This window comes from Lissotriton vulgaris, chromosome 8, assembly GCF_964263255.1.
Source record: "Lissotriton vulgaris chromosome 8, aLisVul1.2, whole genome shotgun sequence".
NCBI classification, from domain to species: domain Eukaryota; kingdom Metazoa; phylum Chordata; class Amphibia; order Caudata; family Salamandridae; genus Lissotriton; species Lissotriton vulgaris.
This window is the reverse complement of record NC_141696.1, coordinates 1,517,425,135-1,517,445,153: the sequence shown is the minus strand read 5'-3', so window position 1 is coordinate 1,517,445,153 and position 20,019 is coordinate 1,517,425,135.

Here is a 20,019-nt window from a genome sequence, read left to right as displayed (position 1 = left end):
TCGACTTGACAACAATGCCCACAACAGCAAGGAACTTTTCAACATCGTCAAGGAGTTTTCCAACCCCTCGGCCAACTCCAACGACATCACCCCCTCTCAAACCCTCTGCGACTCCCTAGCCTCTTTTTTCCACAACAAGATTGCTGACATCCACAACAGCTTTGACAACCAACCCGGAAGCCAACCCACCCTACCATCTGCTGACCATCTTCCCCCCATAAACACCCTTAACGCCTGGAACCCAATCTCCACTGAGGACACCATCCGCCTGATGAATTCCATCCACTCTGGATCCCCCACAGACCCATGCCCTCACCACATCCTCAACAAAGCAGACTCCGTCATTGCTCCGCACCTCCGAGACGTCATCAACTGCTCCTTCAACTCCGCTACCTTCCCAGAAGACTGGAAACACGCTGAACTCACCGCCCTTCTGAAAAAACCAACAGCAGACCCCACCGAACTCAAAAACTACCGCCCCATCTCGCTTCTTCCATTCCCGGCCAAAGTCATCGAGAAAGCCGTCAACAACCAGCTCGCCGCCTTCCTCGAAGCCAACAAATCACTCGACCCCTCACAATCTGGCTTCCGAGCCAAACACAGCACCGAGACCGCCCTCATCGCAGCAACAGACGACATTCGAACTCTACTGGACAATGGAGACACAGTCGCCCTCATCCTCCTCGACCTCTCTGCAGCCTTCGACACAGTCTGCCACAGCACCCTTCTACAGCGCCTCAGAAACATCGGAATACAAGGAAAAGCACTTGAATGGATCACCTCGTTCCTCACCGGAAGAACCCAGAGAGTCCGCCTCCCACCATTCAAGTCCGAGGCCTCTGAAATCATCTGCGGCGTACCTCAAGGATCCTCACTCAGTCCCACCCTCTTCAACGCATACATGAGCCCCCTTGCGGCCATCGCCCGCCAACACAACCTCAACATCATCTCCTACGCGGATGACACTCAACTGATCCTCTCTCTCACCAAGGACCCCAGCACCGCCAAAACTAACTTACACGAAGGAATGAAAGAAGTCGCCGAATGGATGAAACAAAGCCGTCTGAAAATGAACTCAGACAAAACAGAAGTGCTCATCTTAGGTACATCCCCCTCCGCATGGGACGACTCCTGGTGGCCAGAAGCCCTCGGAAAAGCACCCATCCCGACAGACCACGCACGGAACCTTGGCGTCATCCTGGATTCTTCACTCTCAATGAACAGACAAGTCAGCGCCGTATCCTCTTCCTGCTTTAACATTCTTCGCATGCTCAGAAAAACATTTCGCTGGATCCCTTCCGAAACTAGGAAAACAGTCACCCACGCTCTAGTCACGAGCCGACTGGACTACGGAAACACCCTCTACGCAGGTACCACCGCCAAACTCCAGAAGAAACTACAACGAATCCAAAACGCCTCAGCCAGGCTCATATTAGACATCCCACGCAACAAACACATCTCTGGTCACCTTAAAGACCTCCACTGGCTACCCGTCAATAAGAGGATCACCTTCCGACTGCTTACCCACGCACACAAATCACTCTACGACATCGGACCAGATTGCCTCAACTCTCGACTGTCCTTCTACACCCCCTCCCGCCAACTTCGCTCTTCCAACCAAGCCTTCGCCACTGTTCCTCGCATCAACAAGACCACCATGGGAGGCAGATCCTTTTCATACCTGGCTGCCAAAACATGGAACTCACTCCCCGCTTACCTTCGCCTCACCCAGAATCACCTAGCGTTCAGAAAGCAACTTAAAACGTGGATATTTGACAAATAATCCTCCTCCCCTTCCTAAAGCGCCTTGAAACCCTCTGGGTATGTAGTGCGCTATACAAATTTTATGACTTGACTTGACTTGACTAGGTCACTGTATAATAACAGAGTGACAAGACCCCATGAAGAATAATTATTGGTTCCCAGTGATGTGAATGGATGTTATTATCCTTGAGTGTCGGTGAGGGTGGACAAAAGGGCAACACACACAATTAAGTTGGGTGAGCTATGTGGTGCAAACTGAACTGCGTTTGCATCCTAATCAAGACGACCCGCAACTCGAAAGCTGCACTAAATACTGGAAAAACAGAACAGGTGTGTGGAGGGTCGGGGGGAATATTTTTTGACCTGTCTGCTCGCTCCCCTAAGCAAGATACAAAACACACAGAAGAGCAGACCAGGTCTAGAAACGGTGTGTGACTGTAATAGTGACCGTGAGGAACTGGTGGTGAATGTATGAGACCAAGGGCCGTTAAAAATAAATAGAGACAGTTGGTCACAAAAGGCTAAAATAATTCCCATCAGACCACCCATGTGGTGGAGTTTGCGTCACGTGGGAAATACTGATCTTACCAACCCACAATTGACCATATAGTGTCAATGCGGGAAAGGTTATCAAGAACATAGTCTTGTTGTGACACCCTAAAGTGATAGAATGAAAACAGTGCAGTGCTCAAAAAATAATAAATAAAGTAAAATTGACTACCAGGACTCCGAGAAGCATTTCAAAAAACAAGTCCCTGTGTCAAAGATTAAAAACACGCCAAGTAGTAAGACTACTCTCTGGCGCTGTGCAGTATGGTCGACATGTTTCAGCTATTAGAGCAATTAGCCCAGCTTTCTTCAGGACCCTTGACATTAATAATTAGCTACTGCAACTACATGTGATGTATTAAAGTGAAGGATAACAAAAATGTACTAATACAATGTTACCAGGAACTTGTATACTTAAATGTCCACTGGAGGAGAAAAAAGTGTCTTCTTCCTATCAAGAGAAAAAGAACACAAAGACAATATGTCAAACAACACCAGATCCCACACATCCACCTAGCGTACACACAACAGAGACCTTACAGTCACACCTGCAGGAATAATTTACATTCTGCATCCTAAAAAGCATAATAGCTTGATCAGGTTAAGGCATTTCCTCTCAGTGAAACTCACCCAGCTTTGTGTGGGTGATGACCTCACCTCACCCGGCAACCGCTCGGGAGTATGAGGCCCCGCTCTATAGTGTAGAAATAAAAGACACAGTAAGCACACAACTTTACAGTGCCTGTCCTAATAGTACTACACATAACCCAACAAACGTGTGATAGTAGACACAATGTCACACCCAACACCGAACGCTTCAAAGATTCACATGGGGTATATAGAAATCGCATATCTGGCGATCCTACACATAGTCCAATGCACTGATATTACTATTTGTATTCTCGGTGACTTCTTTGGGAGATAGTATATATCCCAAACCAATCCACACAGTTATTTTAAAAGCTCTATTTCTTCAAATAATCTGGAGATGCAAGAGACTGAAGGCTTGTTAAGGACTCCAGCACATTTGCATAAGTGGGGATTTATTGGAAAGCGCCCCTCAGTGGCTGCCTATGCCTCCCTTATTCGTGGGCTCTTAGCCTGTATAAAAGTGTCAAAAGGCAAAATGCCCTGGCCCTAAAAGGGTAGAGAATAGGGACTAAAAAGGGTCCTAATGACCTAGCTGCTTCAACAGAAAATGGATAATCCAGTTTCTCAACCAGGACCTCAATCAGGTCTCATGCGAGCACTCAGCGACTCACCTGTCCGTCGGTGCCCTCGCTTCTAAAACGAGCGGAAGTGGAGGTGGATGAGAACCCGCTCTTCCTCCTTATGTAGCTCCTCTTCACTGGATGCAGAGTTCTTCGTAAAGTGAAGAATCAACATAACTGCGGCAGGTCGCGTTCAGGAAGCCGCTACTTTTTCGCGCATGTGTGGAGCGTATTGACCACGCATGCGCACTCCTTTTGCCTCGCAAGCGTGGAAGATGTTAACCACGCATGCGCAGTAGTCAGGTCTCGCCAATGGGCGGAAAACTATGTCCCTGGCCAGTGCCCCAGAGAGCGAATATACACATAAAGGAAGACCACAGCTCCTATGGGGGTGAGAAATATGTATGACGTTGACTCCACTGGGCTGGGCAAGGACCCTAGCCACATACCCGCACGGGGGACACTCCTTCTATACCATAGGACCGGTGAATTTAATTATACCGGGCTACCAAATGTAGATCCACAATAGCAAATGGAGTAAAAAGTGTGCCTCCATTGTTGCAATAGAGTGTGATTATTTATAATTCGGAAACATCTATCCTAGGTAAGCAGTTACGTCAACTAGGATCTCAAAAGTGTTTGATATGCGATGGAACATACTTTGAGAGTAGCTCCTTGGCTCGCTAATTGTACAGAGGAAAAACGGACGGTGTCTGAGATGGACTCAAGCTTTATAGTTGGATTGAAAGGCATAATTGCCAACTTAGGTCACTGTATAATAACAGAGTGACAAGACCCCATGAAGAATAATTATTGGTTCCCAGTGATGTGAATTGATGTTATTATCCTTGAGTGTCGGTGAGGGTGGACAAAAGGGCAACACACACAATTAAGTTGGGTGAGCTATGTGGTGCAAACTGAACTGCGTTTGCATCCTAATCAAGACGACCCGCAACTCGAAAGCTGCACTAAATACTGGAAAAACAGAACAGGTGTGTGGAGGGTCGGGGGGAATTTTTTTTGACCTGTCTGCTCGCTCCCCTAAGCAAGATAAAAAACACACTGAAGAGCAGACCAGGTCTAGAAACGGTGTGTGACTGTAATAGTGACCGTGAGGAACTGGTGGTGAATGTATGAGACCAAGGGCCGTTAAAAATAAATAGAGACAGTTGGTCACAAAAGGCTAAAATAATTCCCATCAGACCACCCATGTGGTGGAGTTTGCGTCACGTGGGAAATACTGATCTTACCAACCCACAATTGACCATATAGTGTCAATGCGGGAAAGGTTATCAAGAACATAGTCTTGTTGTGACACCCTAAAGTGATAGAATGAAAACAGTGCAGTGCTCAAAAAATAATAAATAAAGTAAAATTGACTACCAGGACTCCGAAAAGCATTTAAAAAAACAAGTCCCTGTGTCAAAGATTAAAAACACGCCAAGTAGTAAGACTACTCTCTGGCGCTGTGCAGTATGGTCGACATGTTTCAGCTATTAGAGCAATTAGCCCAGCTTTCTTCAGGACCCTTGACATTAATAATTAGCTACTGCAACTACATGTGATGTATTATAGTGAAGGATAACAAAAATGTACTAATACAAAGTTACCAGGAACTTGTATACTTAAATGTCCACTGGAGGAGAAAAAAGTGTCTTCTTCCTATCAAGAGAAAAAGAACACAAAGACAATATGTCAAACAACACCAGATCCCACACATCCACCTAGCGTACACACAACAGAGACCTTACAGTCACACCTGCAGGAATAATTTACATTCTGCATCCTAAAAAGCATAATAGCTTGATCACTTTAAGGCATTTCCTCTCAGTGATACTCACCCAGCTTTGTGTGGGTGATGACCTCACCTCACCCGGCAACCGCTCGGGAGTATGAGGCCCCGCTCTATAGTGTAGAAATAAAAGACACAGTAAGCACACAACTTTACAGTGCCTGACCTAATAGTACTACACATAACCCAACAAACGTGTGATAGTAGACACAATGTCACACCCAACACCGAACGCTTCAAAGATTCACATGGGGTATATAGAAATCGCATATCTGGCGATCCTACACATAGTCCAATGCACTGATATTACTATTTGTATTCTCGGTGACTTCTTTGGGAGATAGTATATATCCCAAACCAATCCACACAGTTATTTTAAAAGCTCTATTTCTTCAAATAATCTGGAGATGCAAGAGACTGAAGGCTTGTTAAGGACTCCAGCACATTTGCATAAATGGGGATTTATTGGAAAGCGCCCCTCAGTGGCTGCCTATGCCTCCCTTATTCGTGGGCTCTTAGCCTGTATAAAAGTGTCAAAAGGCAAAATGCCCTGGCCCTAAAAGGGTAGAGAATAGGGACTAAAAAGGGTCCTAATGACCTAGCTGCTTCAACAGAAAATGGATAATCCAGTTTCTCAACCAGGACCTCAATCAGGTCTCATGCGAGCACTCAGCGACTCACCTGTCCGTCGGTGCCCTCGCTTCTAAAACGAGCGGAAGTGGAGGTGGATGAGAACCCGCTCTTCCTCCTTATGTAGCTCCTCTTCACTGGATGCAGAGTTCTTCGTAAAGTGAAGAATCAACATAACTGCGGCAGGTCGCGTTCAGGAAGCCGCTACTTTTTCGCGCATGCGTGGAGCGTATTGACCACGCATGCGCACTCCTTTTGCCTCGCAAGCGTGGAAGATGTTAACCACGCATGCGCAGTAGTCAGGTCTCGCCAATGGGCGGGAAACTATGTCCCTGGCCAGTGCCCCAGAGAGCGAATATACACATAAAGGAAGACCACAGCTCCTATGGGGGTGAGAAATATGTATGACGTTGACTCCACTGGGCTGGGCAAGGACCCTAGCCACATACCCGCACGGGGGACACTCCTTCTATACCATAGGACCGGTGAATTTAATCATACCGGGCTACCAAATGTAGATCCACAATAGCAAATGGAGTAAAAAGTGTGCCTCCATTGTTGCAATAGAGTGTGATTATTTATAATTCGGAAACATCTATCCTAGGTAAGCAGTTACGTCAACTAGGATCTCAAAAGTGTTTGATATGCGATGGAACATACTTTGAGAGTAGCTCCTTGGCTCGCTAATTGTACAGAGGAAAAACGGACGGTGTCTGAGATGGACTCAAGCTTTATAGTTGGATTGAAAGGCATAATTGCCAACTTAGGTCACTGTATAATAACAGAGTGACAAGACCCCATGAAGAATAATTATTGGTTCCCAGTGATGTGAATTGATGTTATTATCCTTGAGTGTCGGTGAGGGTGGACAAAAGGGCAACACACACAATTAAGTTGGGTGAGCTATGTGGTGCAAACTGAACTGCGTTTGCATCCTAATCAAGACGACCCGCAACTCGAAAGCTGCACTAAATACTGGAAAAACAGAACAGGTGTGTGGAGGGTCGGGGGGAATTTTTTTTGACCTGTCTGCTCGCTCCCCTAAGCAAGATACAAAACACACAGAAGAGCAGACCAGGTCTAGAAACGGTGTGTGACTGTAATAGTGACCGTGAGGAACTGGTGGTGAATGTATGAGACCAAGGGCCGTTAAAAATAAATAGAGACAGTTGGTCACAAAAGGCAAAAATAATTCCCATCAGACCACCCATGTGGTGGAGTTTGCGTCACGTGGGAAATACTGATCTTACCAACCCACAATTGACCATATAGTGTCAATGCGGGAAAGGTTATCAAGAACATAGTCTTGTTGTGACACCCTAAAGTGATAGAATGAAAACAGTGCAGTGCTCAAAAAATAATAAATAAAGTAAAATTGACTACCAGGACTCCGAAAAGCATTTAAAAAAACAAGTCCCTGTGTCAAAGATTAAAAACACGCCAAGTAGTAAGACTACTCTCTGGCGCTGTGCAGTATGGTCGACATGTTTCAGCTATTGGAGCAATTAGCCCAGCTTTCTTCAGGACCCTTGACATTAATAATTAGCTACTGCAACTACATGTGATGTATTAAAGTGAAGGATAACAAAAATGTACTAATACAAAGTTACCAGGAACTTGTATACTTAAATGTCCACTGGAGGAGAAAAAAGTGTCTTCTTCCTATCAAGAGAAAAAGAACACAAAGACAATATGTCAAACAACACCAGATCCCACACATCCACCTAGCGTACACACAACAGAGACCTTACAGTCACACCTGCAGGAATAATTTACATTCTGCATCCTAAAAAGCATAATAGCTTGATCACTTTAAGGCATTTCCTCTCAGTGATACTCACCCAGCTTTGTGTGGGTGATGACCTCACCTCACCCGGCAACCGCTCGGGAGTATGAGGCCCCGCTCTATAGTGTAGAAATAAAAGACGCAGTAAGCACACAACTTTACAGTGCCTGACCTAATAGTACTACACATAACCCAACAAACGTGTGATAGTAGACACAATGTCACACCCAACACCGAACGCTTCAAAGATTCACATGGGGTATATAGAAATCGCATATCTGGCGATCCTACACATAGGCCAATGCACTGATATTACTATTTGTATTCTCAGTGACTTCTTTGGGAGATAGTATATATCCCAAACCAATCCACACAGTTATTTTAAAAGCTCTATTTCTTCAAATAATCTGGAGATGCAAGAGACTGAAGGCTTGTTAAGGACTCCAGCACATGTGCATAAGTGGGGATTTATTGGAAAGCGCCCCTCTGTTGTGTGTACGCTAGGTGGATGTGTGGGATCTGGTGTTGTTTGACATATTGTCTTTGTGTTCTTTGTCTCTTGATAGGAAGAAGACACTTTTTTCTCCTCCAGTGGACATTTAAGTATACAAGTTCCTGGTAACTTTGTATTAGTACATTTTTGTTATCCTTCACTTTAATACATCACATGTAGTTGCAGTAGCTAATTATTAATGTCAAGGGTCCTGAAGAAAGCTGGGCTAATTGCTCTAATAGCTGAAACATGTCGACCATACTGCACAGCGCCAGAGAGTAGTCTTACTACTTGGCGTGTTTTTAATCTTTGACACAGGGACTTGTTTTTTGAAATGCTTTTCGGAGTCCTGGTAGTCAATTTTACTTTATTTATTATTTTTTGAGCACTGCACTGTTTTCATTCTATCACTTTAGGGTGTCACAACAAGGCTATGTTCTTGATAACCTTTCCCGCATTGACACTATATGGTCAATTGTGGGTTGGTAAGATCAGTATTTCCCACGTGACGCAAACTCCACCACATGGGTGGTCTGATGGGAATTATTTTAGCCTTTTGTGACCAACTGTCTCTATTTATTTTTAACGGCCCTTGGTCTCATACATTCACCACCAGTTCCTCACGGTCACTATTACAGTCACACACCGTTTCTAGACCTGGTCTGCTCTTCTGTGTGTTTTGTATCTTGCTTAGGGGAGCGAGCAGACAGGTCAAAAAATATTCCCCCCGACCCTCCACACACCTGTTCTGTTTTTCCAGTATTTAGTGCAGCTTTCGAGTTGCGGGTCGTCTTGATTAGGATGCAAACGCAGTTCAGTTTGCACCACATAGCTCACCCAACTTAATTGTGTGTGTTGCCCTTTTGTCCACCCTCACCGACACTCAAGGATAATAACATCCATTCACATCACTGGGAACCAATAATTATTCTTCATGGGGTCTTGTCACTCTGTTATTATACAGTGACCTAAGTTGGCAATTATGCCTTTCAATATAACTATAAAGCTTGAGTCCATCTCAGACACCGTCCGTTTTTCCTCTGTACAATTAGCGAGCCAAGGAGCTACTCTCAAAGTATGTTCCATCGCATATCAAACACTTTTGAGATCCTAGTTGACGTAACTGCTTACCTAGGATAGATGTTTCCGAATTATAAATAATCACACTCTATTGCAACAATGGAGGCACACTTTTTACTCCATTTGCTATTGTGGATCTACATTTGGTAGCCCGGTATAATTAAATTCACCGGTCCTATGGTATAGAAGGAGTGTCCCCCGTGCGGGTATGTGGCTAGGGTCCTTGCCCAGCCCAGTGGAGTCAACGTCATACATATTTCTCACCCCCATAGGAGCTGTGGTCTTCCTTTATGTGTATATTCGCTCTCTGGGGCACTGGCCAGGGACATAGTTTTCCGCCCATTGGCGAGACCTGACTACTGCGCATGCGTGGTTAACATCTTCCACGCTTGCGAGGCAAAAGGAGTGCGCATGCGTGGTCAATACGCTCCACGCATGCGCGAAAAAGTAGCGGCTTCCTGAACGCGACCTGCCGCAGTTATGTTGATTCTTCACTTTACGAAGAACTCTGCATCCAGTGAAGAGGAGCTACATAAGGAGGAAGAGCGGGTTCTCATCCACCTCCACTTCCGCTCGTTTTAGAAGCGAGGGCACCGACGGACAGGTGAGTCGCTGAGTGCTCGCATGAGACCTGATTGAGGTCCTGGTTGAGAAACTGGATTATCCATTTTCTGTTGAAGCAGCTAGGTCATTAGGACCCTTTTTAGTCCCTATTCTCTACCCTTTTAGGGCCAGGGCATTTTGCCTTTTGACACTTTTATACAGGCTAAGAGCCCACGAATAAGGGAGGCATAGGCAGCCACTGAGGGGCGCTTTCCAATAAATCCCCACTTATGCAAATGTGCTGGAGTCCTTAACAAGCCTTCAGTCTCTTGCATCTCCAGATTATTTGAAGAAATAGAGCTTTTAAAATAACTGTGTGGATTAGTTTGGGATATATACTATCTCCCAAAGAAGTCACCGAGAATACAAATAGTAATATCAGTGCATTGGACTATGTGTAGGATCGCCAGATATGCGATTTCTATATACCCCATGTGAATCTTTGAAGCGTTCGGTGTTGGGTGTGACATTGTGTCTACTATCACACGTTTGTTGGGTTATGTGTAGTACTATTAGGTCAGGCACTGTAAAGTTGTGTGCTTACTGTGTCTTTTATTTCTACACTATAGAGCGGGGCCTCATACTCCCGAGCGGTTGCCGGGTGAGGTGAGGTCATCACCCACACAAAGCTGGGTGAGTATCACTGAGAGGAAATGCCTTAAAGTGATCAAGCTATTATGCTTTTTAGGATGCAGAATGTAAATTATTCCTGCAGGTGTGACTGTAAGGTCTCTGTTGTGTGTACGCTAGGTGGATGTGTGGGATCTGGTGTTGTTTGACATATTGTCTTTGTGTTCTTTTTCTCTTGATAGGAAGAAGACACTTTTTTCTCCTCCAGTGGACATTTAAGTATACAAGTTCCTGGTAACTTTGTATTAGTACATTTTTGTTATCCTTCACTTTAATACATCACATGTAGTTGCAGTAGCTAATTATTAATGTCAAGGGTCCTGAAGAAAGCTGGGCTAATTGCTCTAATAGCTGAAACATGTCGACCATACTGCACAGCGCCAGAGAGTAGTCTTACTACTTGGCGTGTTTTTAATCTTTGACACAGGGACTTGTGTTTTTTAAATGCTTTTCGGAGTCCTGGTAGTCAATTTTACTTTATTTATTATTTTTTGAGCACTGTACTGTTTTCATTCTATCACTTTAGGGTGTCACAACAAGACTATGTTCTTGATAACCTTTCCCGCATTGACACTATATGGTCAATTGTGGGTTGGTAAGATCAGTATTTCCCACGTGACGCAAACTCCACCACATGGGTGGTCTGATGGGAATTATTTTAGCCTTTTGTGACCAACTGTCTCTATTTATTTTTAACGGCCCTTGGTCTCATACATTCACCACCAGTTCCTCACGGTCACTATTACAGTCACACACCGTTTCTAGACCTGGTCTGCTCTTCTGTGTGTTTTGTATCTTGCTTAGGGGAGCGAGCAGACAGCTCAAAATAAATTCCCCCCGACCCTCCACACACCTGTTCTGTTTTTCCAGTATTTAGTGCAGCTTTCGAGTTGCGGGTCGTCTTGATTAGGATGCATACGCAGTTCAGTTTGCACCACATAGCTCACCCAACTTAATTGTGTGTGTTGCCCTTTTGTCCACCCTCACCGACACTCAAGGATAATAACATCCATTCACATCACTGGGAACCAATAATTATTCTTCATGGGGTCTTGTCACTCTGTTATTATACAGTGACCTAAGTTGGCAATTATGCCTTTCAATCCAACTATAAAGCTTGAGTCCATCTCAGACACCGTCCGTTTTTCCTCTGTACAATTAGCGAGCCAAGGAGCTACTCTCAAAGTATGTTCCATCGCATATCAAACACTTTTGAGATCCTAGTTGACGTAACTGGTTACCTAGGATAGATGTTTCCGAATTATAAATAATCACACTCTATTGCAACAATGGAGGCACACTTTTTACTCCATTTGCTATTGTGGATCTACATTTGGTAGCCCGGTATGATTAAATTCACCGGTCCTATGGTATAGAAGGAGTGTCCCCGTGCGGGTATGTGGCTAGGGTCCTTGCCCAGCCCAGTGGAGTCAACGTCATACATATTTCTCACCCCCATAGGAGCTGTGGTCTTCCTTTATGTGTATATTCGCTCTCTGGGGCACTGGCCAGGGACATAGTTTTCCGCCCATTGGCGAGACCTGACTACTGCGCATGCGTGGTTAACATCTTCCACGCTTGCGAGGCAAAAGGAGTGCGCATGCGTGGTCAATACGCTCCACGCATGCGCGAAAAAGTAGCGGCTTCCTGAACGCGACCTGCCGCAGTTATGTTGATTCTTCACTTTACGAAGAACTCTGCATCCAGTGAAGAGGAGCTACATAAGGAGGAAGAGCGGGTTCTCATCCACCTCCACTTCCGCTCGTTTTAGAAGCGAGGGCACCGACGGACAGGTGAGTCGCTGAGTGCTCGCATGAGACCTGATTGAGGTCCTGGTTGAGAAACTGGATTATCCATTTTCTGTTGAAGCAGCTAGGTCATTAGGACCCTTTTTAGTCCCTATTCTCTACCCTTTTAGGGCCAGGGCATTTTGCCTTTTGACACTTTTATACAGGCTAAGAGCCCATGAATAAGGGAGGCATAGGCAGCCACTGAGGGGCGCTTTCCAATAAATCCCCACTTATGCAAATGTGCTGGAGTCCTTAACAAGCCTTCAGTCTCTTGCATCTCCAGATTATTTGAAGAAATAGAGCTTTTAAAATAACTGTGTGGATTGGTTTTGGATATATACTATCTCCCAAAGAAGTCACCGAGAATACAAATAGTAATATCAGTGCATTGGACTATGTGTAGGATCGCCAGATATGCGATTTCTATATACCCCATGTGAATCTTTGAAGCGTTCGGTGTTGGGTGTGACATTGTGTCTACTATCACACGTTTGTTGGGTTATGTGTAGTACTATTAGGACAGGCACTGTAAAGTTGTGTGCTTACTGTGTCTTTTATTTCTACACTATAGAGCGGGGCCTCATACTCCCGAGCGGTTGCCGGGTGAGGTGAGGTCATCACCCACACAAAGCTGGGTGAGTATCACTGAGAGGAAATGCCTTAAAGTGATCAAGCTATTATGCTTTTTAGGATGCAGAATGTAAATTATTCCTGCAGGTGTGACTGTAAGGTCTCTGTTGTGTGTACGCTAGGTGGATGTGTGGGATCTGGTGTTGTTTGACATATTGTCTTTGTGTTCTTTTTCTCTTGATAGGAAGAAGACACTTTTTTCTCCTCCAGTGGACATTTAAGTATACAAGTTCCTGGTAACTTTGTATTAGTACATTTTTGTTATCCTTCACTTTAATACATCACATGTAGTTGCAGTAGCTAATTATTAATGTCAAGGGTCCTGAAGAAAGCTGGGCTAATTGCTCTAATAGCTGAAACATGTCGACCATACTGCACAGCGCCAGAGAGTAGTCTTACTACTTGGCGTGTTTTTAATCTTTGACACAGGGACTTGTTTTTTTAAATGCTTTTCGGAGTCCTGGTAGTCAATTTTACTTTATTTATTATTTTTTGAGCACTGCACTGTTTTCATTCTATCACTTTAGGGTGTCACAACAAGACTATGTTCTTGATAACCTTTCCCGCATTGACACTATATGGTCAATTGTGGGTTGGTAAGATCAGTATTTCCCACGTGACGCAAACTCCACCACATGGGTGGTCTGATGGGAATTATTTTAGCCTTTTGTGACCAACTGTCTCTATTTATTTTTAACGGCCCTTGGTCTCATACATTCACCACCAGTTCCTCACGGTCACTATTACAGTCACACATCGTTTCTAGACCTGGTCTGCTCTTCTGTGTGTTTTGTATCTTGCTTAGGGGAGCGAGCAGACAGGTCAAAAAATATTCCCCCCGACCCTCCACACACCTGTTCTGTTTTTCCAGTATTTAGTGCAGCTTTCGAGTTGCGGGTCGTCTTGATTAGGATGCAAACGCAGTTCAGTTTGCACCACATAGCTCACCCAACTTAATTGTGTGTGTTGCCCTTTTGTCCACCCTCACCGACACTCAAGGATAATAACATCCATTCACATCACTGGGAACCAATAATTATTCTTCATGGGGTCTTGTCACTCTGTTATTATACAGTGACCTAAGTTGGCAATTATGCCTTTCAATCCAACTATAAAGCTTGAGTCCATCTCAGACACCGTCCGTTTTTCCTCTGTACAATTAGCGAGCCAAGGAGCTACTCTCAAAGTGTGTTCCATCGCATATCAAACACTTTTGAGATCCTAGTTGACGTAACTGCTTACCTAGGATAGATGTTTCCGAATTATAAATAATCACACTCTATTGCAACAATGGAGGCACACTTTTTACTCCATTTGCTATTGTGGATCTACATTTGGTAGCCCGGTATAATTAAATTCACCGGTCCTATGGTATAGAAGGAGTGTCCCCCGTGCGGGTATGTGGCTAGGGTCCTTGCCCAGCCCAGTGGAGTCAACGTCATACATATTTCTCACCCCCATAGGAGCTGTGGTCTTCCTTTATGTGTATATTCGCTCTCTGGGGCACTGGCCAGGGACATAGTTTTCCACCCATTGGCGAGACCTGACTACTGCGCATGCGTGGTTAACATCTTCCACGCTTGCGAGGCAAAAGGAGTGCGCATGCGTGGTCAATACGCTCCACGCATGCGCGAAAAAGTAGCGGCTTCCTGAACGCGACCTGCCGCAGTTATGTTGATTCTTCACTTTACGAAGAACTCTGCATCCAGTGAAGAGGAGCTACATAAGGAGGAAGAGCGGGTTCTCATCCACCTCCACTTCCGCTCGTTTTAGAAGCGAGGGCACCGACGGACAGGTGAGTCGCTGAGTGCTCGCATGAGACCTGATTGAGGTCCTGGTTGAGAAACTGGATTATCCATTTTCTGTTGAAGCAGCTAGGTCATTAGGACCCTTTTTAGTCCCTATTCTCTACCCTTTTAGGGCCAGGGCATTTTGCCTTTTGACACTTTTATACAGGCTAAGAGCCCACGAATAAGGGAGGCATAGGCAGCCACTGAGGGGCGCTTTCCAATAAATCCCCACTTATGCAAATGTGCTGGAGTCCTTAACAAGCCTTCAGTCTCTTGCATCTCCAGATTATTTGAAGAAATAGAGCTTTTAAAATAACTGTGTGGATTGGTTTGGGATATATACTATCTCCCAAAGAAGTCACCGAGAATACAAATAGTAATATCAGTGCATTGGACTATGTGTAGGATCGCCAGATATGCGATTTCTATATACCCCATGTGAATCTTTGAAGCGTTCGGTGTTGGGTGTGACATTGTGTCTACTATCACACGTTTGTTGGGTTATGTGTATGTGATACGGCGTCCTCACATACCCGTCTGGCTCCACGTTACTGCAGTCCTTCGCGTACGACAGAGAATACCGCCAGAGCGTCCATAGTAACAGCCCAACCCACCAAATGTCCAACCCTCTGTCCTCTGTTCCAGGACCGAATCCGGAACGACGAAAACACGGAAGCACTACCTCCCGACCCCGGAAGTACCTCCCCCTCACGTGATCCGGACACTAGAAAGACCGGAACCAGGAAACAGTCCAGCGTCGGAGTGAACTTGTGGCAGGAGACCCCGACCGGAGCGGCGAAGGAGAGGACGACCGAAGAGGAAGAAGACTGGTCCGAAGATTGGTGGAGTCCACCGGAGGTTGCTGGGGAGCGGCCGCAACTCAACTTGGAGAGTTGCGGCAGAGCGGGTGAGTGAAACGGAACCCCTCCGATAGCACGTTAGGTGCAGTGTAAATAACTCCTTCTGTATAGTTTAAAACCCTGTAGGCTCACGTCGTCACCCGTAGCACTGTGTAAATATTGTGAAGCACTCCTCCACTTTGTAAATAAACCCTCCAACCCTCACGTCCCACCACCCAACACCCCTACTGCTTCTCGATACCCAGCTTGTGTCTGTACCTACCCCGACCCTACCGTCCCCTCCTCACTTTCGACTTCATACCCCACACACTCCCCGGTGCTGGTAACAGGGATCCGACGAGAGAAGTCCGGCAGGACTAACGGCTCCTTTCTTTTCTTTATTTTCCTCCCGGTACCTCCGAGGACATCCCCAAGATTAGAAGACCCGGAGAGCCCGCTGACAACGTTACCGAACCCGGACCCTTCTTCCACCCGAGGAGCTGTGCCTTTAATTTCTGGAACATTGACTCTCGATAACCACCCTGTTGTGAACAGACTTACCGAAATAAATCAATCATTGCCCACTATATACGGCCTCCGCGCTTGGTATTCCGGTCCGCCACACCCCCACGCACACAGTTAGTGTCAGAAGTGGGATCCGGAGGCATGGAGGCCGTCGTACAGAAAATGGCCGAGTCCCAAGAGATGCTGGGAAAGCTAATGGAGCGGTTTTTGAAAACCGCAGAGGAAGACAGGGGGCAACTGCATGATGTCCTCAAGGGCCAAGGGGATGCCCACGACCAGGCCATGGGTAAATTAACGGACGTCCTCGGCCAGCAGCAACAACGACCCATAACCTCCCTACCATCAGTGGTCCTACAAATGTATGTTCCTGGCGACGATCCGGACTACTTTTTTACGAACTTTGAAAGACTAGCGCAGGCCGCCTCATGGCCAGCAGATCGATGGGGGCAATATTTGGGACCGCTACTGACCGGAGACCTCCAAGCGGCGTATCAGCAAGCCAATATACAGGGCAACACACCCTATGATGACATCAAGAAGTGTATCCTCGAGCGACTGGGCATAGATGATGAGACCTATAGAGTGAAGCTGCGCCAAGCCAAGGAAGGGCCACAAGAAACCCCTAGGGCGCTGTCCTTCCGCATTAAAGATCTTGCCAATCGCTGGTTACGCCCGGACACCTCCACCAAAGACGACATCCTGGCAAAAGTATATTTGGAGCAATTCCTGGCATCCCTACATCCGGCCACTCAAAAATGGGTACGACAACACGCACGTCTCACCCTTGACAGCGCGGTGGAGATCGCGAGTGCATACAGTCGAGCCCAAGAAACACCCAGGGGTAGAGATGAACATCCCTGTAGGAAATGGGACCCCCGGCCGGCCAGGGCTTGCGCCACAGCCAGTCAGAGACCGCCACTCCTATGAAAAGTCGACCCCTGCTCGCCCTCTGGGTAACGCGGCGCGGGCAGCCAGGCCTATCTCGGAGGACATGTGAAGCATTTGCGCACGCACCCACCAACAACAACATCCCCGGCCTCCCACAAAAGGGACTCCACACCAGATATATATATAAAAATAGTCTTTGTATTAAGCAGGACACATAGGAACATACATTGTACAAGGTGCCAGGGGCACGGGCAGGGGCTACAGGGAAGAGGGTACAGCACAGGGCCAAGGGACCACTGCCAGGAATCACATACAGGGGACATCTGGTATTCAGAGGGGGGTGAAGGAGGTCAAGGTACACAACATACAGGGGCACCGGTAGAGGTGCAACATAGAATACTTGTAGGGGTCACCTTAGTCTTAGTCCATAGCCATCCACAGGCCAGCGGGCCTTTCTGGGGCAAGGGGCCCAGGAGTCTCGACGTTCAGGGCAGGGAGCCCGGGGCAAACCTAAACGTAGCAGTTGCCCACTAAGTGCTGGGCAACTGAGGGACAGCGTGTGAGCCTCGCCGGCCCTGGGGACAAAGGGGTGCCAACTGGTGGAGCCACTCGGGCTCGAGAACGAGGGGGGGTAGTGGCACGGTGGAGCCTCTCGGGGCTCTGGGGCTGCCATATGGATGGAGCCTCTCGGGGCTCGGAGGCCGACATGGAAATGGAGCCTTCTCGGGGCTCAGGGGTTGAGGGGGCCACAGGGGAGCCTCGCCAGGCTCAGACCATTGGTAGGGCAGGCGGAGTCCCTCTCGGGGGACTCGGCTTCGTGGGAGGCCTCACGGACCTCAAGGCACAACCAGGGATTCACTCGAGGGGAGGGGCGGACACCGACAACGTGTCCCGACGCCCCTCCTCTCCATTGCTTGCCGCAGCACTCACCGGTTCTGGTGCGCCGGTCTCCGTTGCTGCGCCAGCCTTCTCCTTGTGCTCCGGGGCTCTCTCTCTCTCGGGAGCCCCGGGGAAGGTCAGCAGCTTCACGGGGGTATCGCAGGAGCGCGGAGTGGGCTCCCGCCGCTCCTGCTTCGTCGTCCTTCTTCGGCCGGCCTCTCTCCTTCTCTCGGGCCGGCAGCCAATCACGGCGCGGCCTGGGGGATGACGCTAGTGGGGAATCCCGGGCCGGCAGCCAATACCAGCGCGGCCCGGGGATGACATCACTAGGGTCCCGGGCGGCGGCGGTGAACTCGGGGGAAATCGACGAGGAGTGGGCTCCCTCGTAAGGCCCAAGGGCAGGGAATAAAGCGAGGTAGGCACTCGCTGGGGGTGTCGAATCTTGGTAGCACGGTGCAGACGCCGGGTGAGCACCGGCTTGTTGAATATAGCGCTACCAGCGATCGTGCAGGAGTGAAGCACCCCAAAGCGGTAGGGGGCAGGGAACAGCGCTTCCAGGCGCTGGGCAGAAGGGACAGCGCTCCCCCAGCGCTAGATGCGGGTTACAGAGCCCATAGGTAGTCCAGGACCTCAGGGGGGGGGGCCCAGCAGCGCCAAGAAGGGGAAAGGGGCATCCTCAGTCCAGGAGTAGGGCAGGGCCCAGGGAGGCACGCCACCCCTGAGCCCCAGCAGCAGCAGCTCCGGGTAGATTCAAGTTGAGAACAAGAACAAGTCCAGAGTGTCACAGCACCCTTTTTATACACACATTCTTGGTCTGAAGGGGCAGGCAGGGGGAGAACCAACTGGAACTGGTTATGGGGGGATTCTTTACACCGGCCAGGCTAGGAACATCAGCCGCACCCCAGGGGGTGGAGCCAGCATTGTCTGGGGAAAACCCAGCCTCATTCATGACACTCAAACCAGACAGTCAATCCACAAGCAGACCCAGGCTCACTCCTCCCCTCACATCAGTATGCTAAACACTCCATTCACCACCGGGGCAGACCCTCCCAGATCCTGGGAGCCAGGCTCACCAGCCAGCCCCGGCCAATCATACGCCAGGCACATATTCCACAAATATGCCAACTTCCAAAAGGGGGACTTCTACACTAGACACACTCATACCTCATATATCGTTGCGCAGCATTCAATCTCACGAGTTCATACATACCAGACTTGACCCTGCACACCCTACGCACTGGGAACTACAATGGACTCATCCATTCCCCATGTATTCCTATGGAAGGGTAGGTCGCTCTCTCCTCACACTCACTCAGAGGGGGAATCACCCTCCCCAGGTTACATATACCATAACAACTTCAGGGGCGGACCTGCCAGATGGGCCACGTCCAACACATGCCCCTCCCAGCCCAAACGCAGGGTAGACCAATCACTACCGTGATGGACTTCCCTGCTGCAGGGCGATAGAACATGGACGTGGCTCACGCTACCGAGCCACCCTCCAGTTCGACGCCTACCTGGGCCGATAGACACACACAGGCTAAAAATTAAGAAAAATAAAAAAATAAAAAATAAAATAATAAAGACATAGGTCCAACCAGGCTACCCCCCTGGCACGCCTTAGTTGTCCGTGACTAGGACCAGGCCCTAGGCCACCCAGATACCACTGGTCCCTGCGAATCCGAAGTGGGGGGTGGTAACCCCGGGCCCACAATAGCCCTTCTCCACTCCCTTTCTCAGGGTAGCCACGACTACCACTGTTCCTTCCACCTAGGGTCCACACCCTCAGGCTTGCCAGAGGTCACGGGCAAGAATGCCCCACCCTACCTCTACTTCTGAGGTTCCGCGTTCTCCCAGGAGAAACACCCTCAGAACACACTTTCCTAACAGTCTTGGAACTTCCTCCCTCCACTGGTCTTCCACCTGGGAACTAAGCGTTTTAGCTCTCCCCAAGGCAAGCCGCGGCCGCGCCAGCAGGTCTTCCTTGTCTGGGATACAACTAACATGAATTCAACAAAACGAGCCGCAGCAGTACTAGCCGGTCTCAAGGTTCAGCTCTCCCCAAGGCAAGCCGCGGCCGAGCCAGCAGGTCTTCCTTGTCCGGGATACAACTACCATAACTTTAACAAAACGAGCTGCA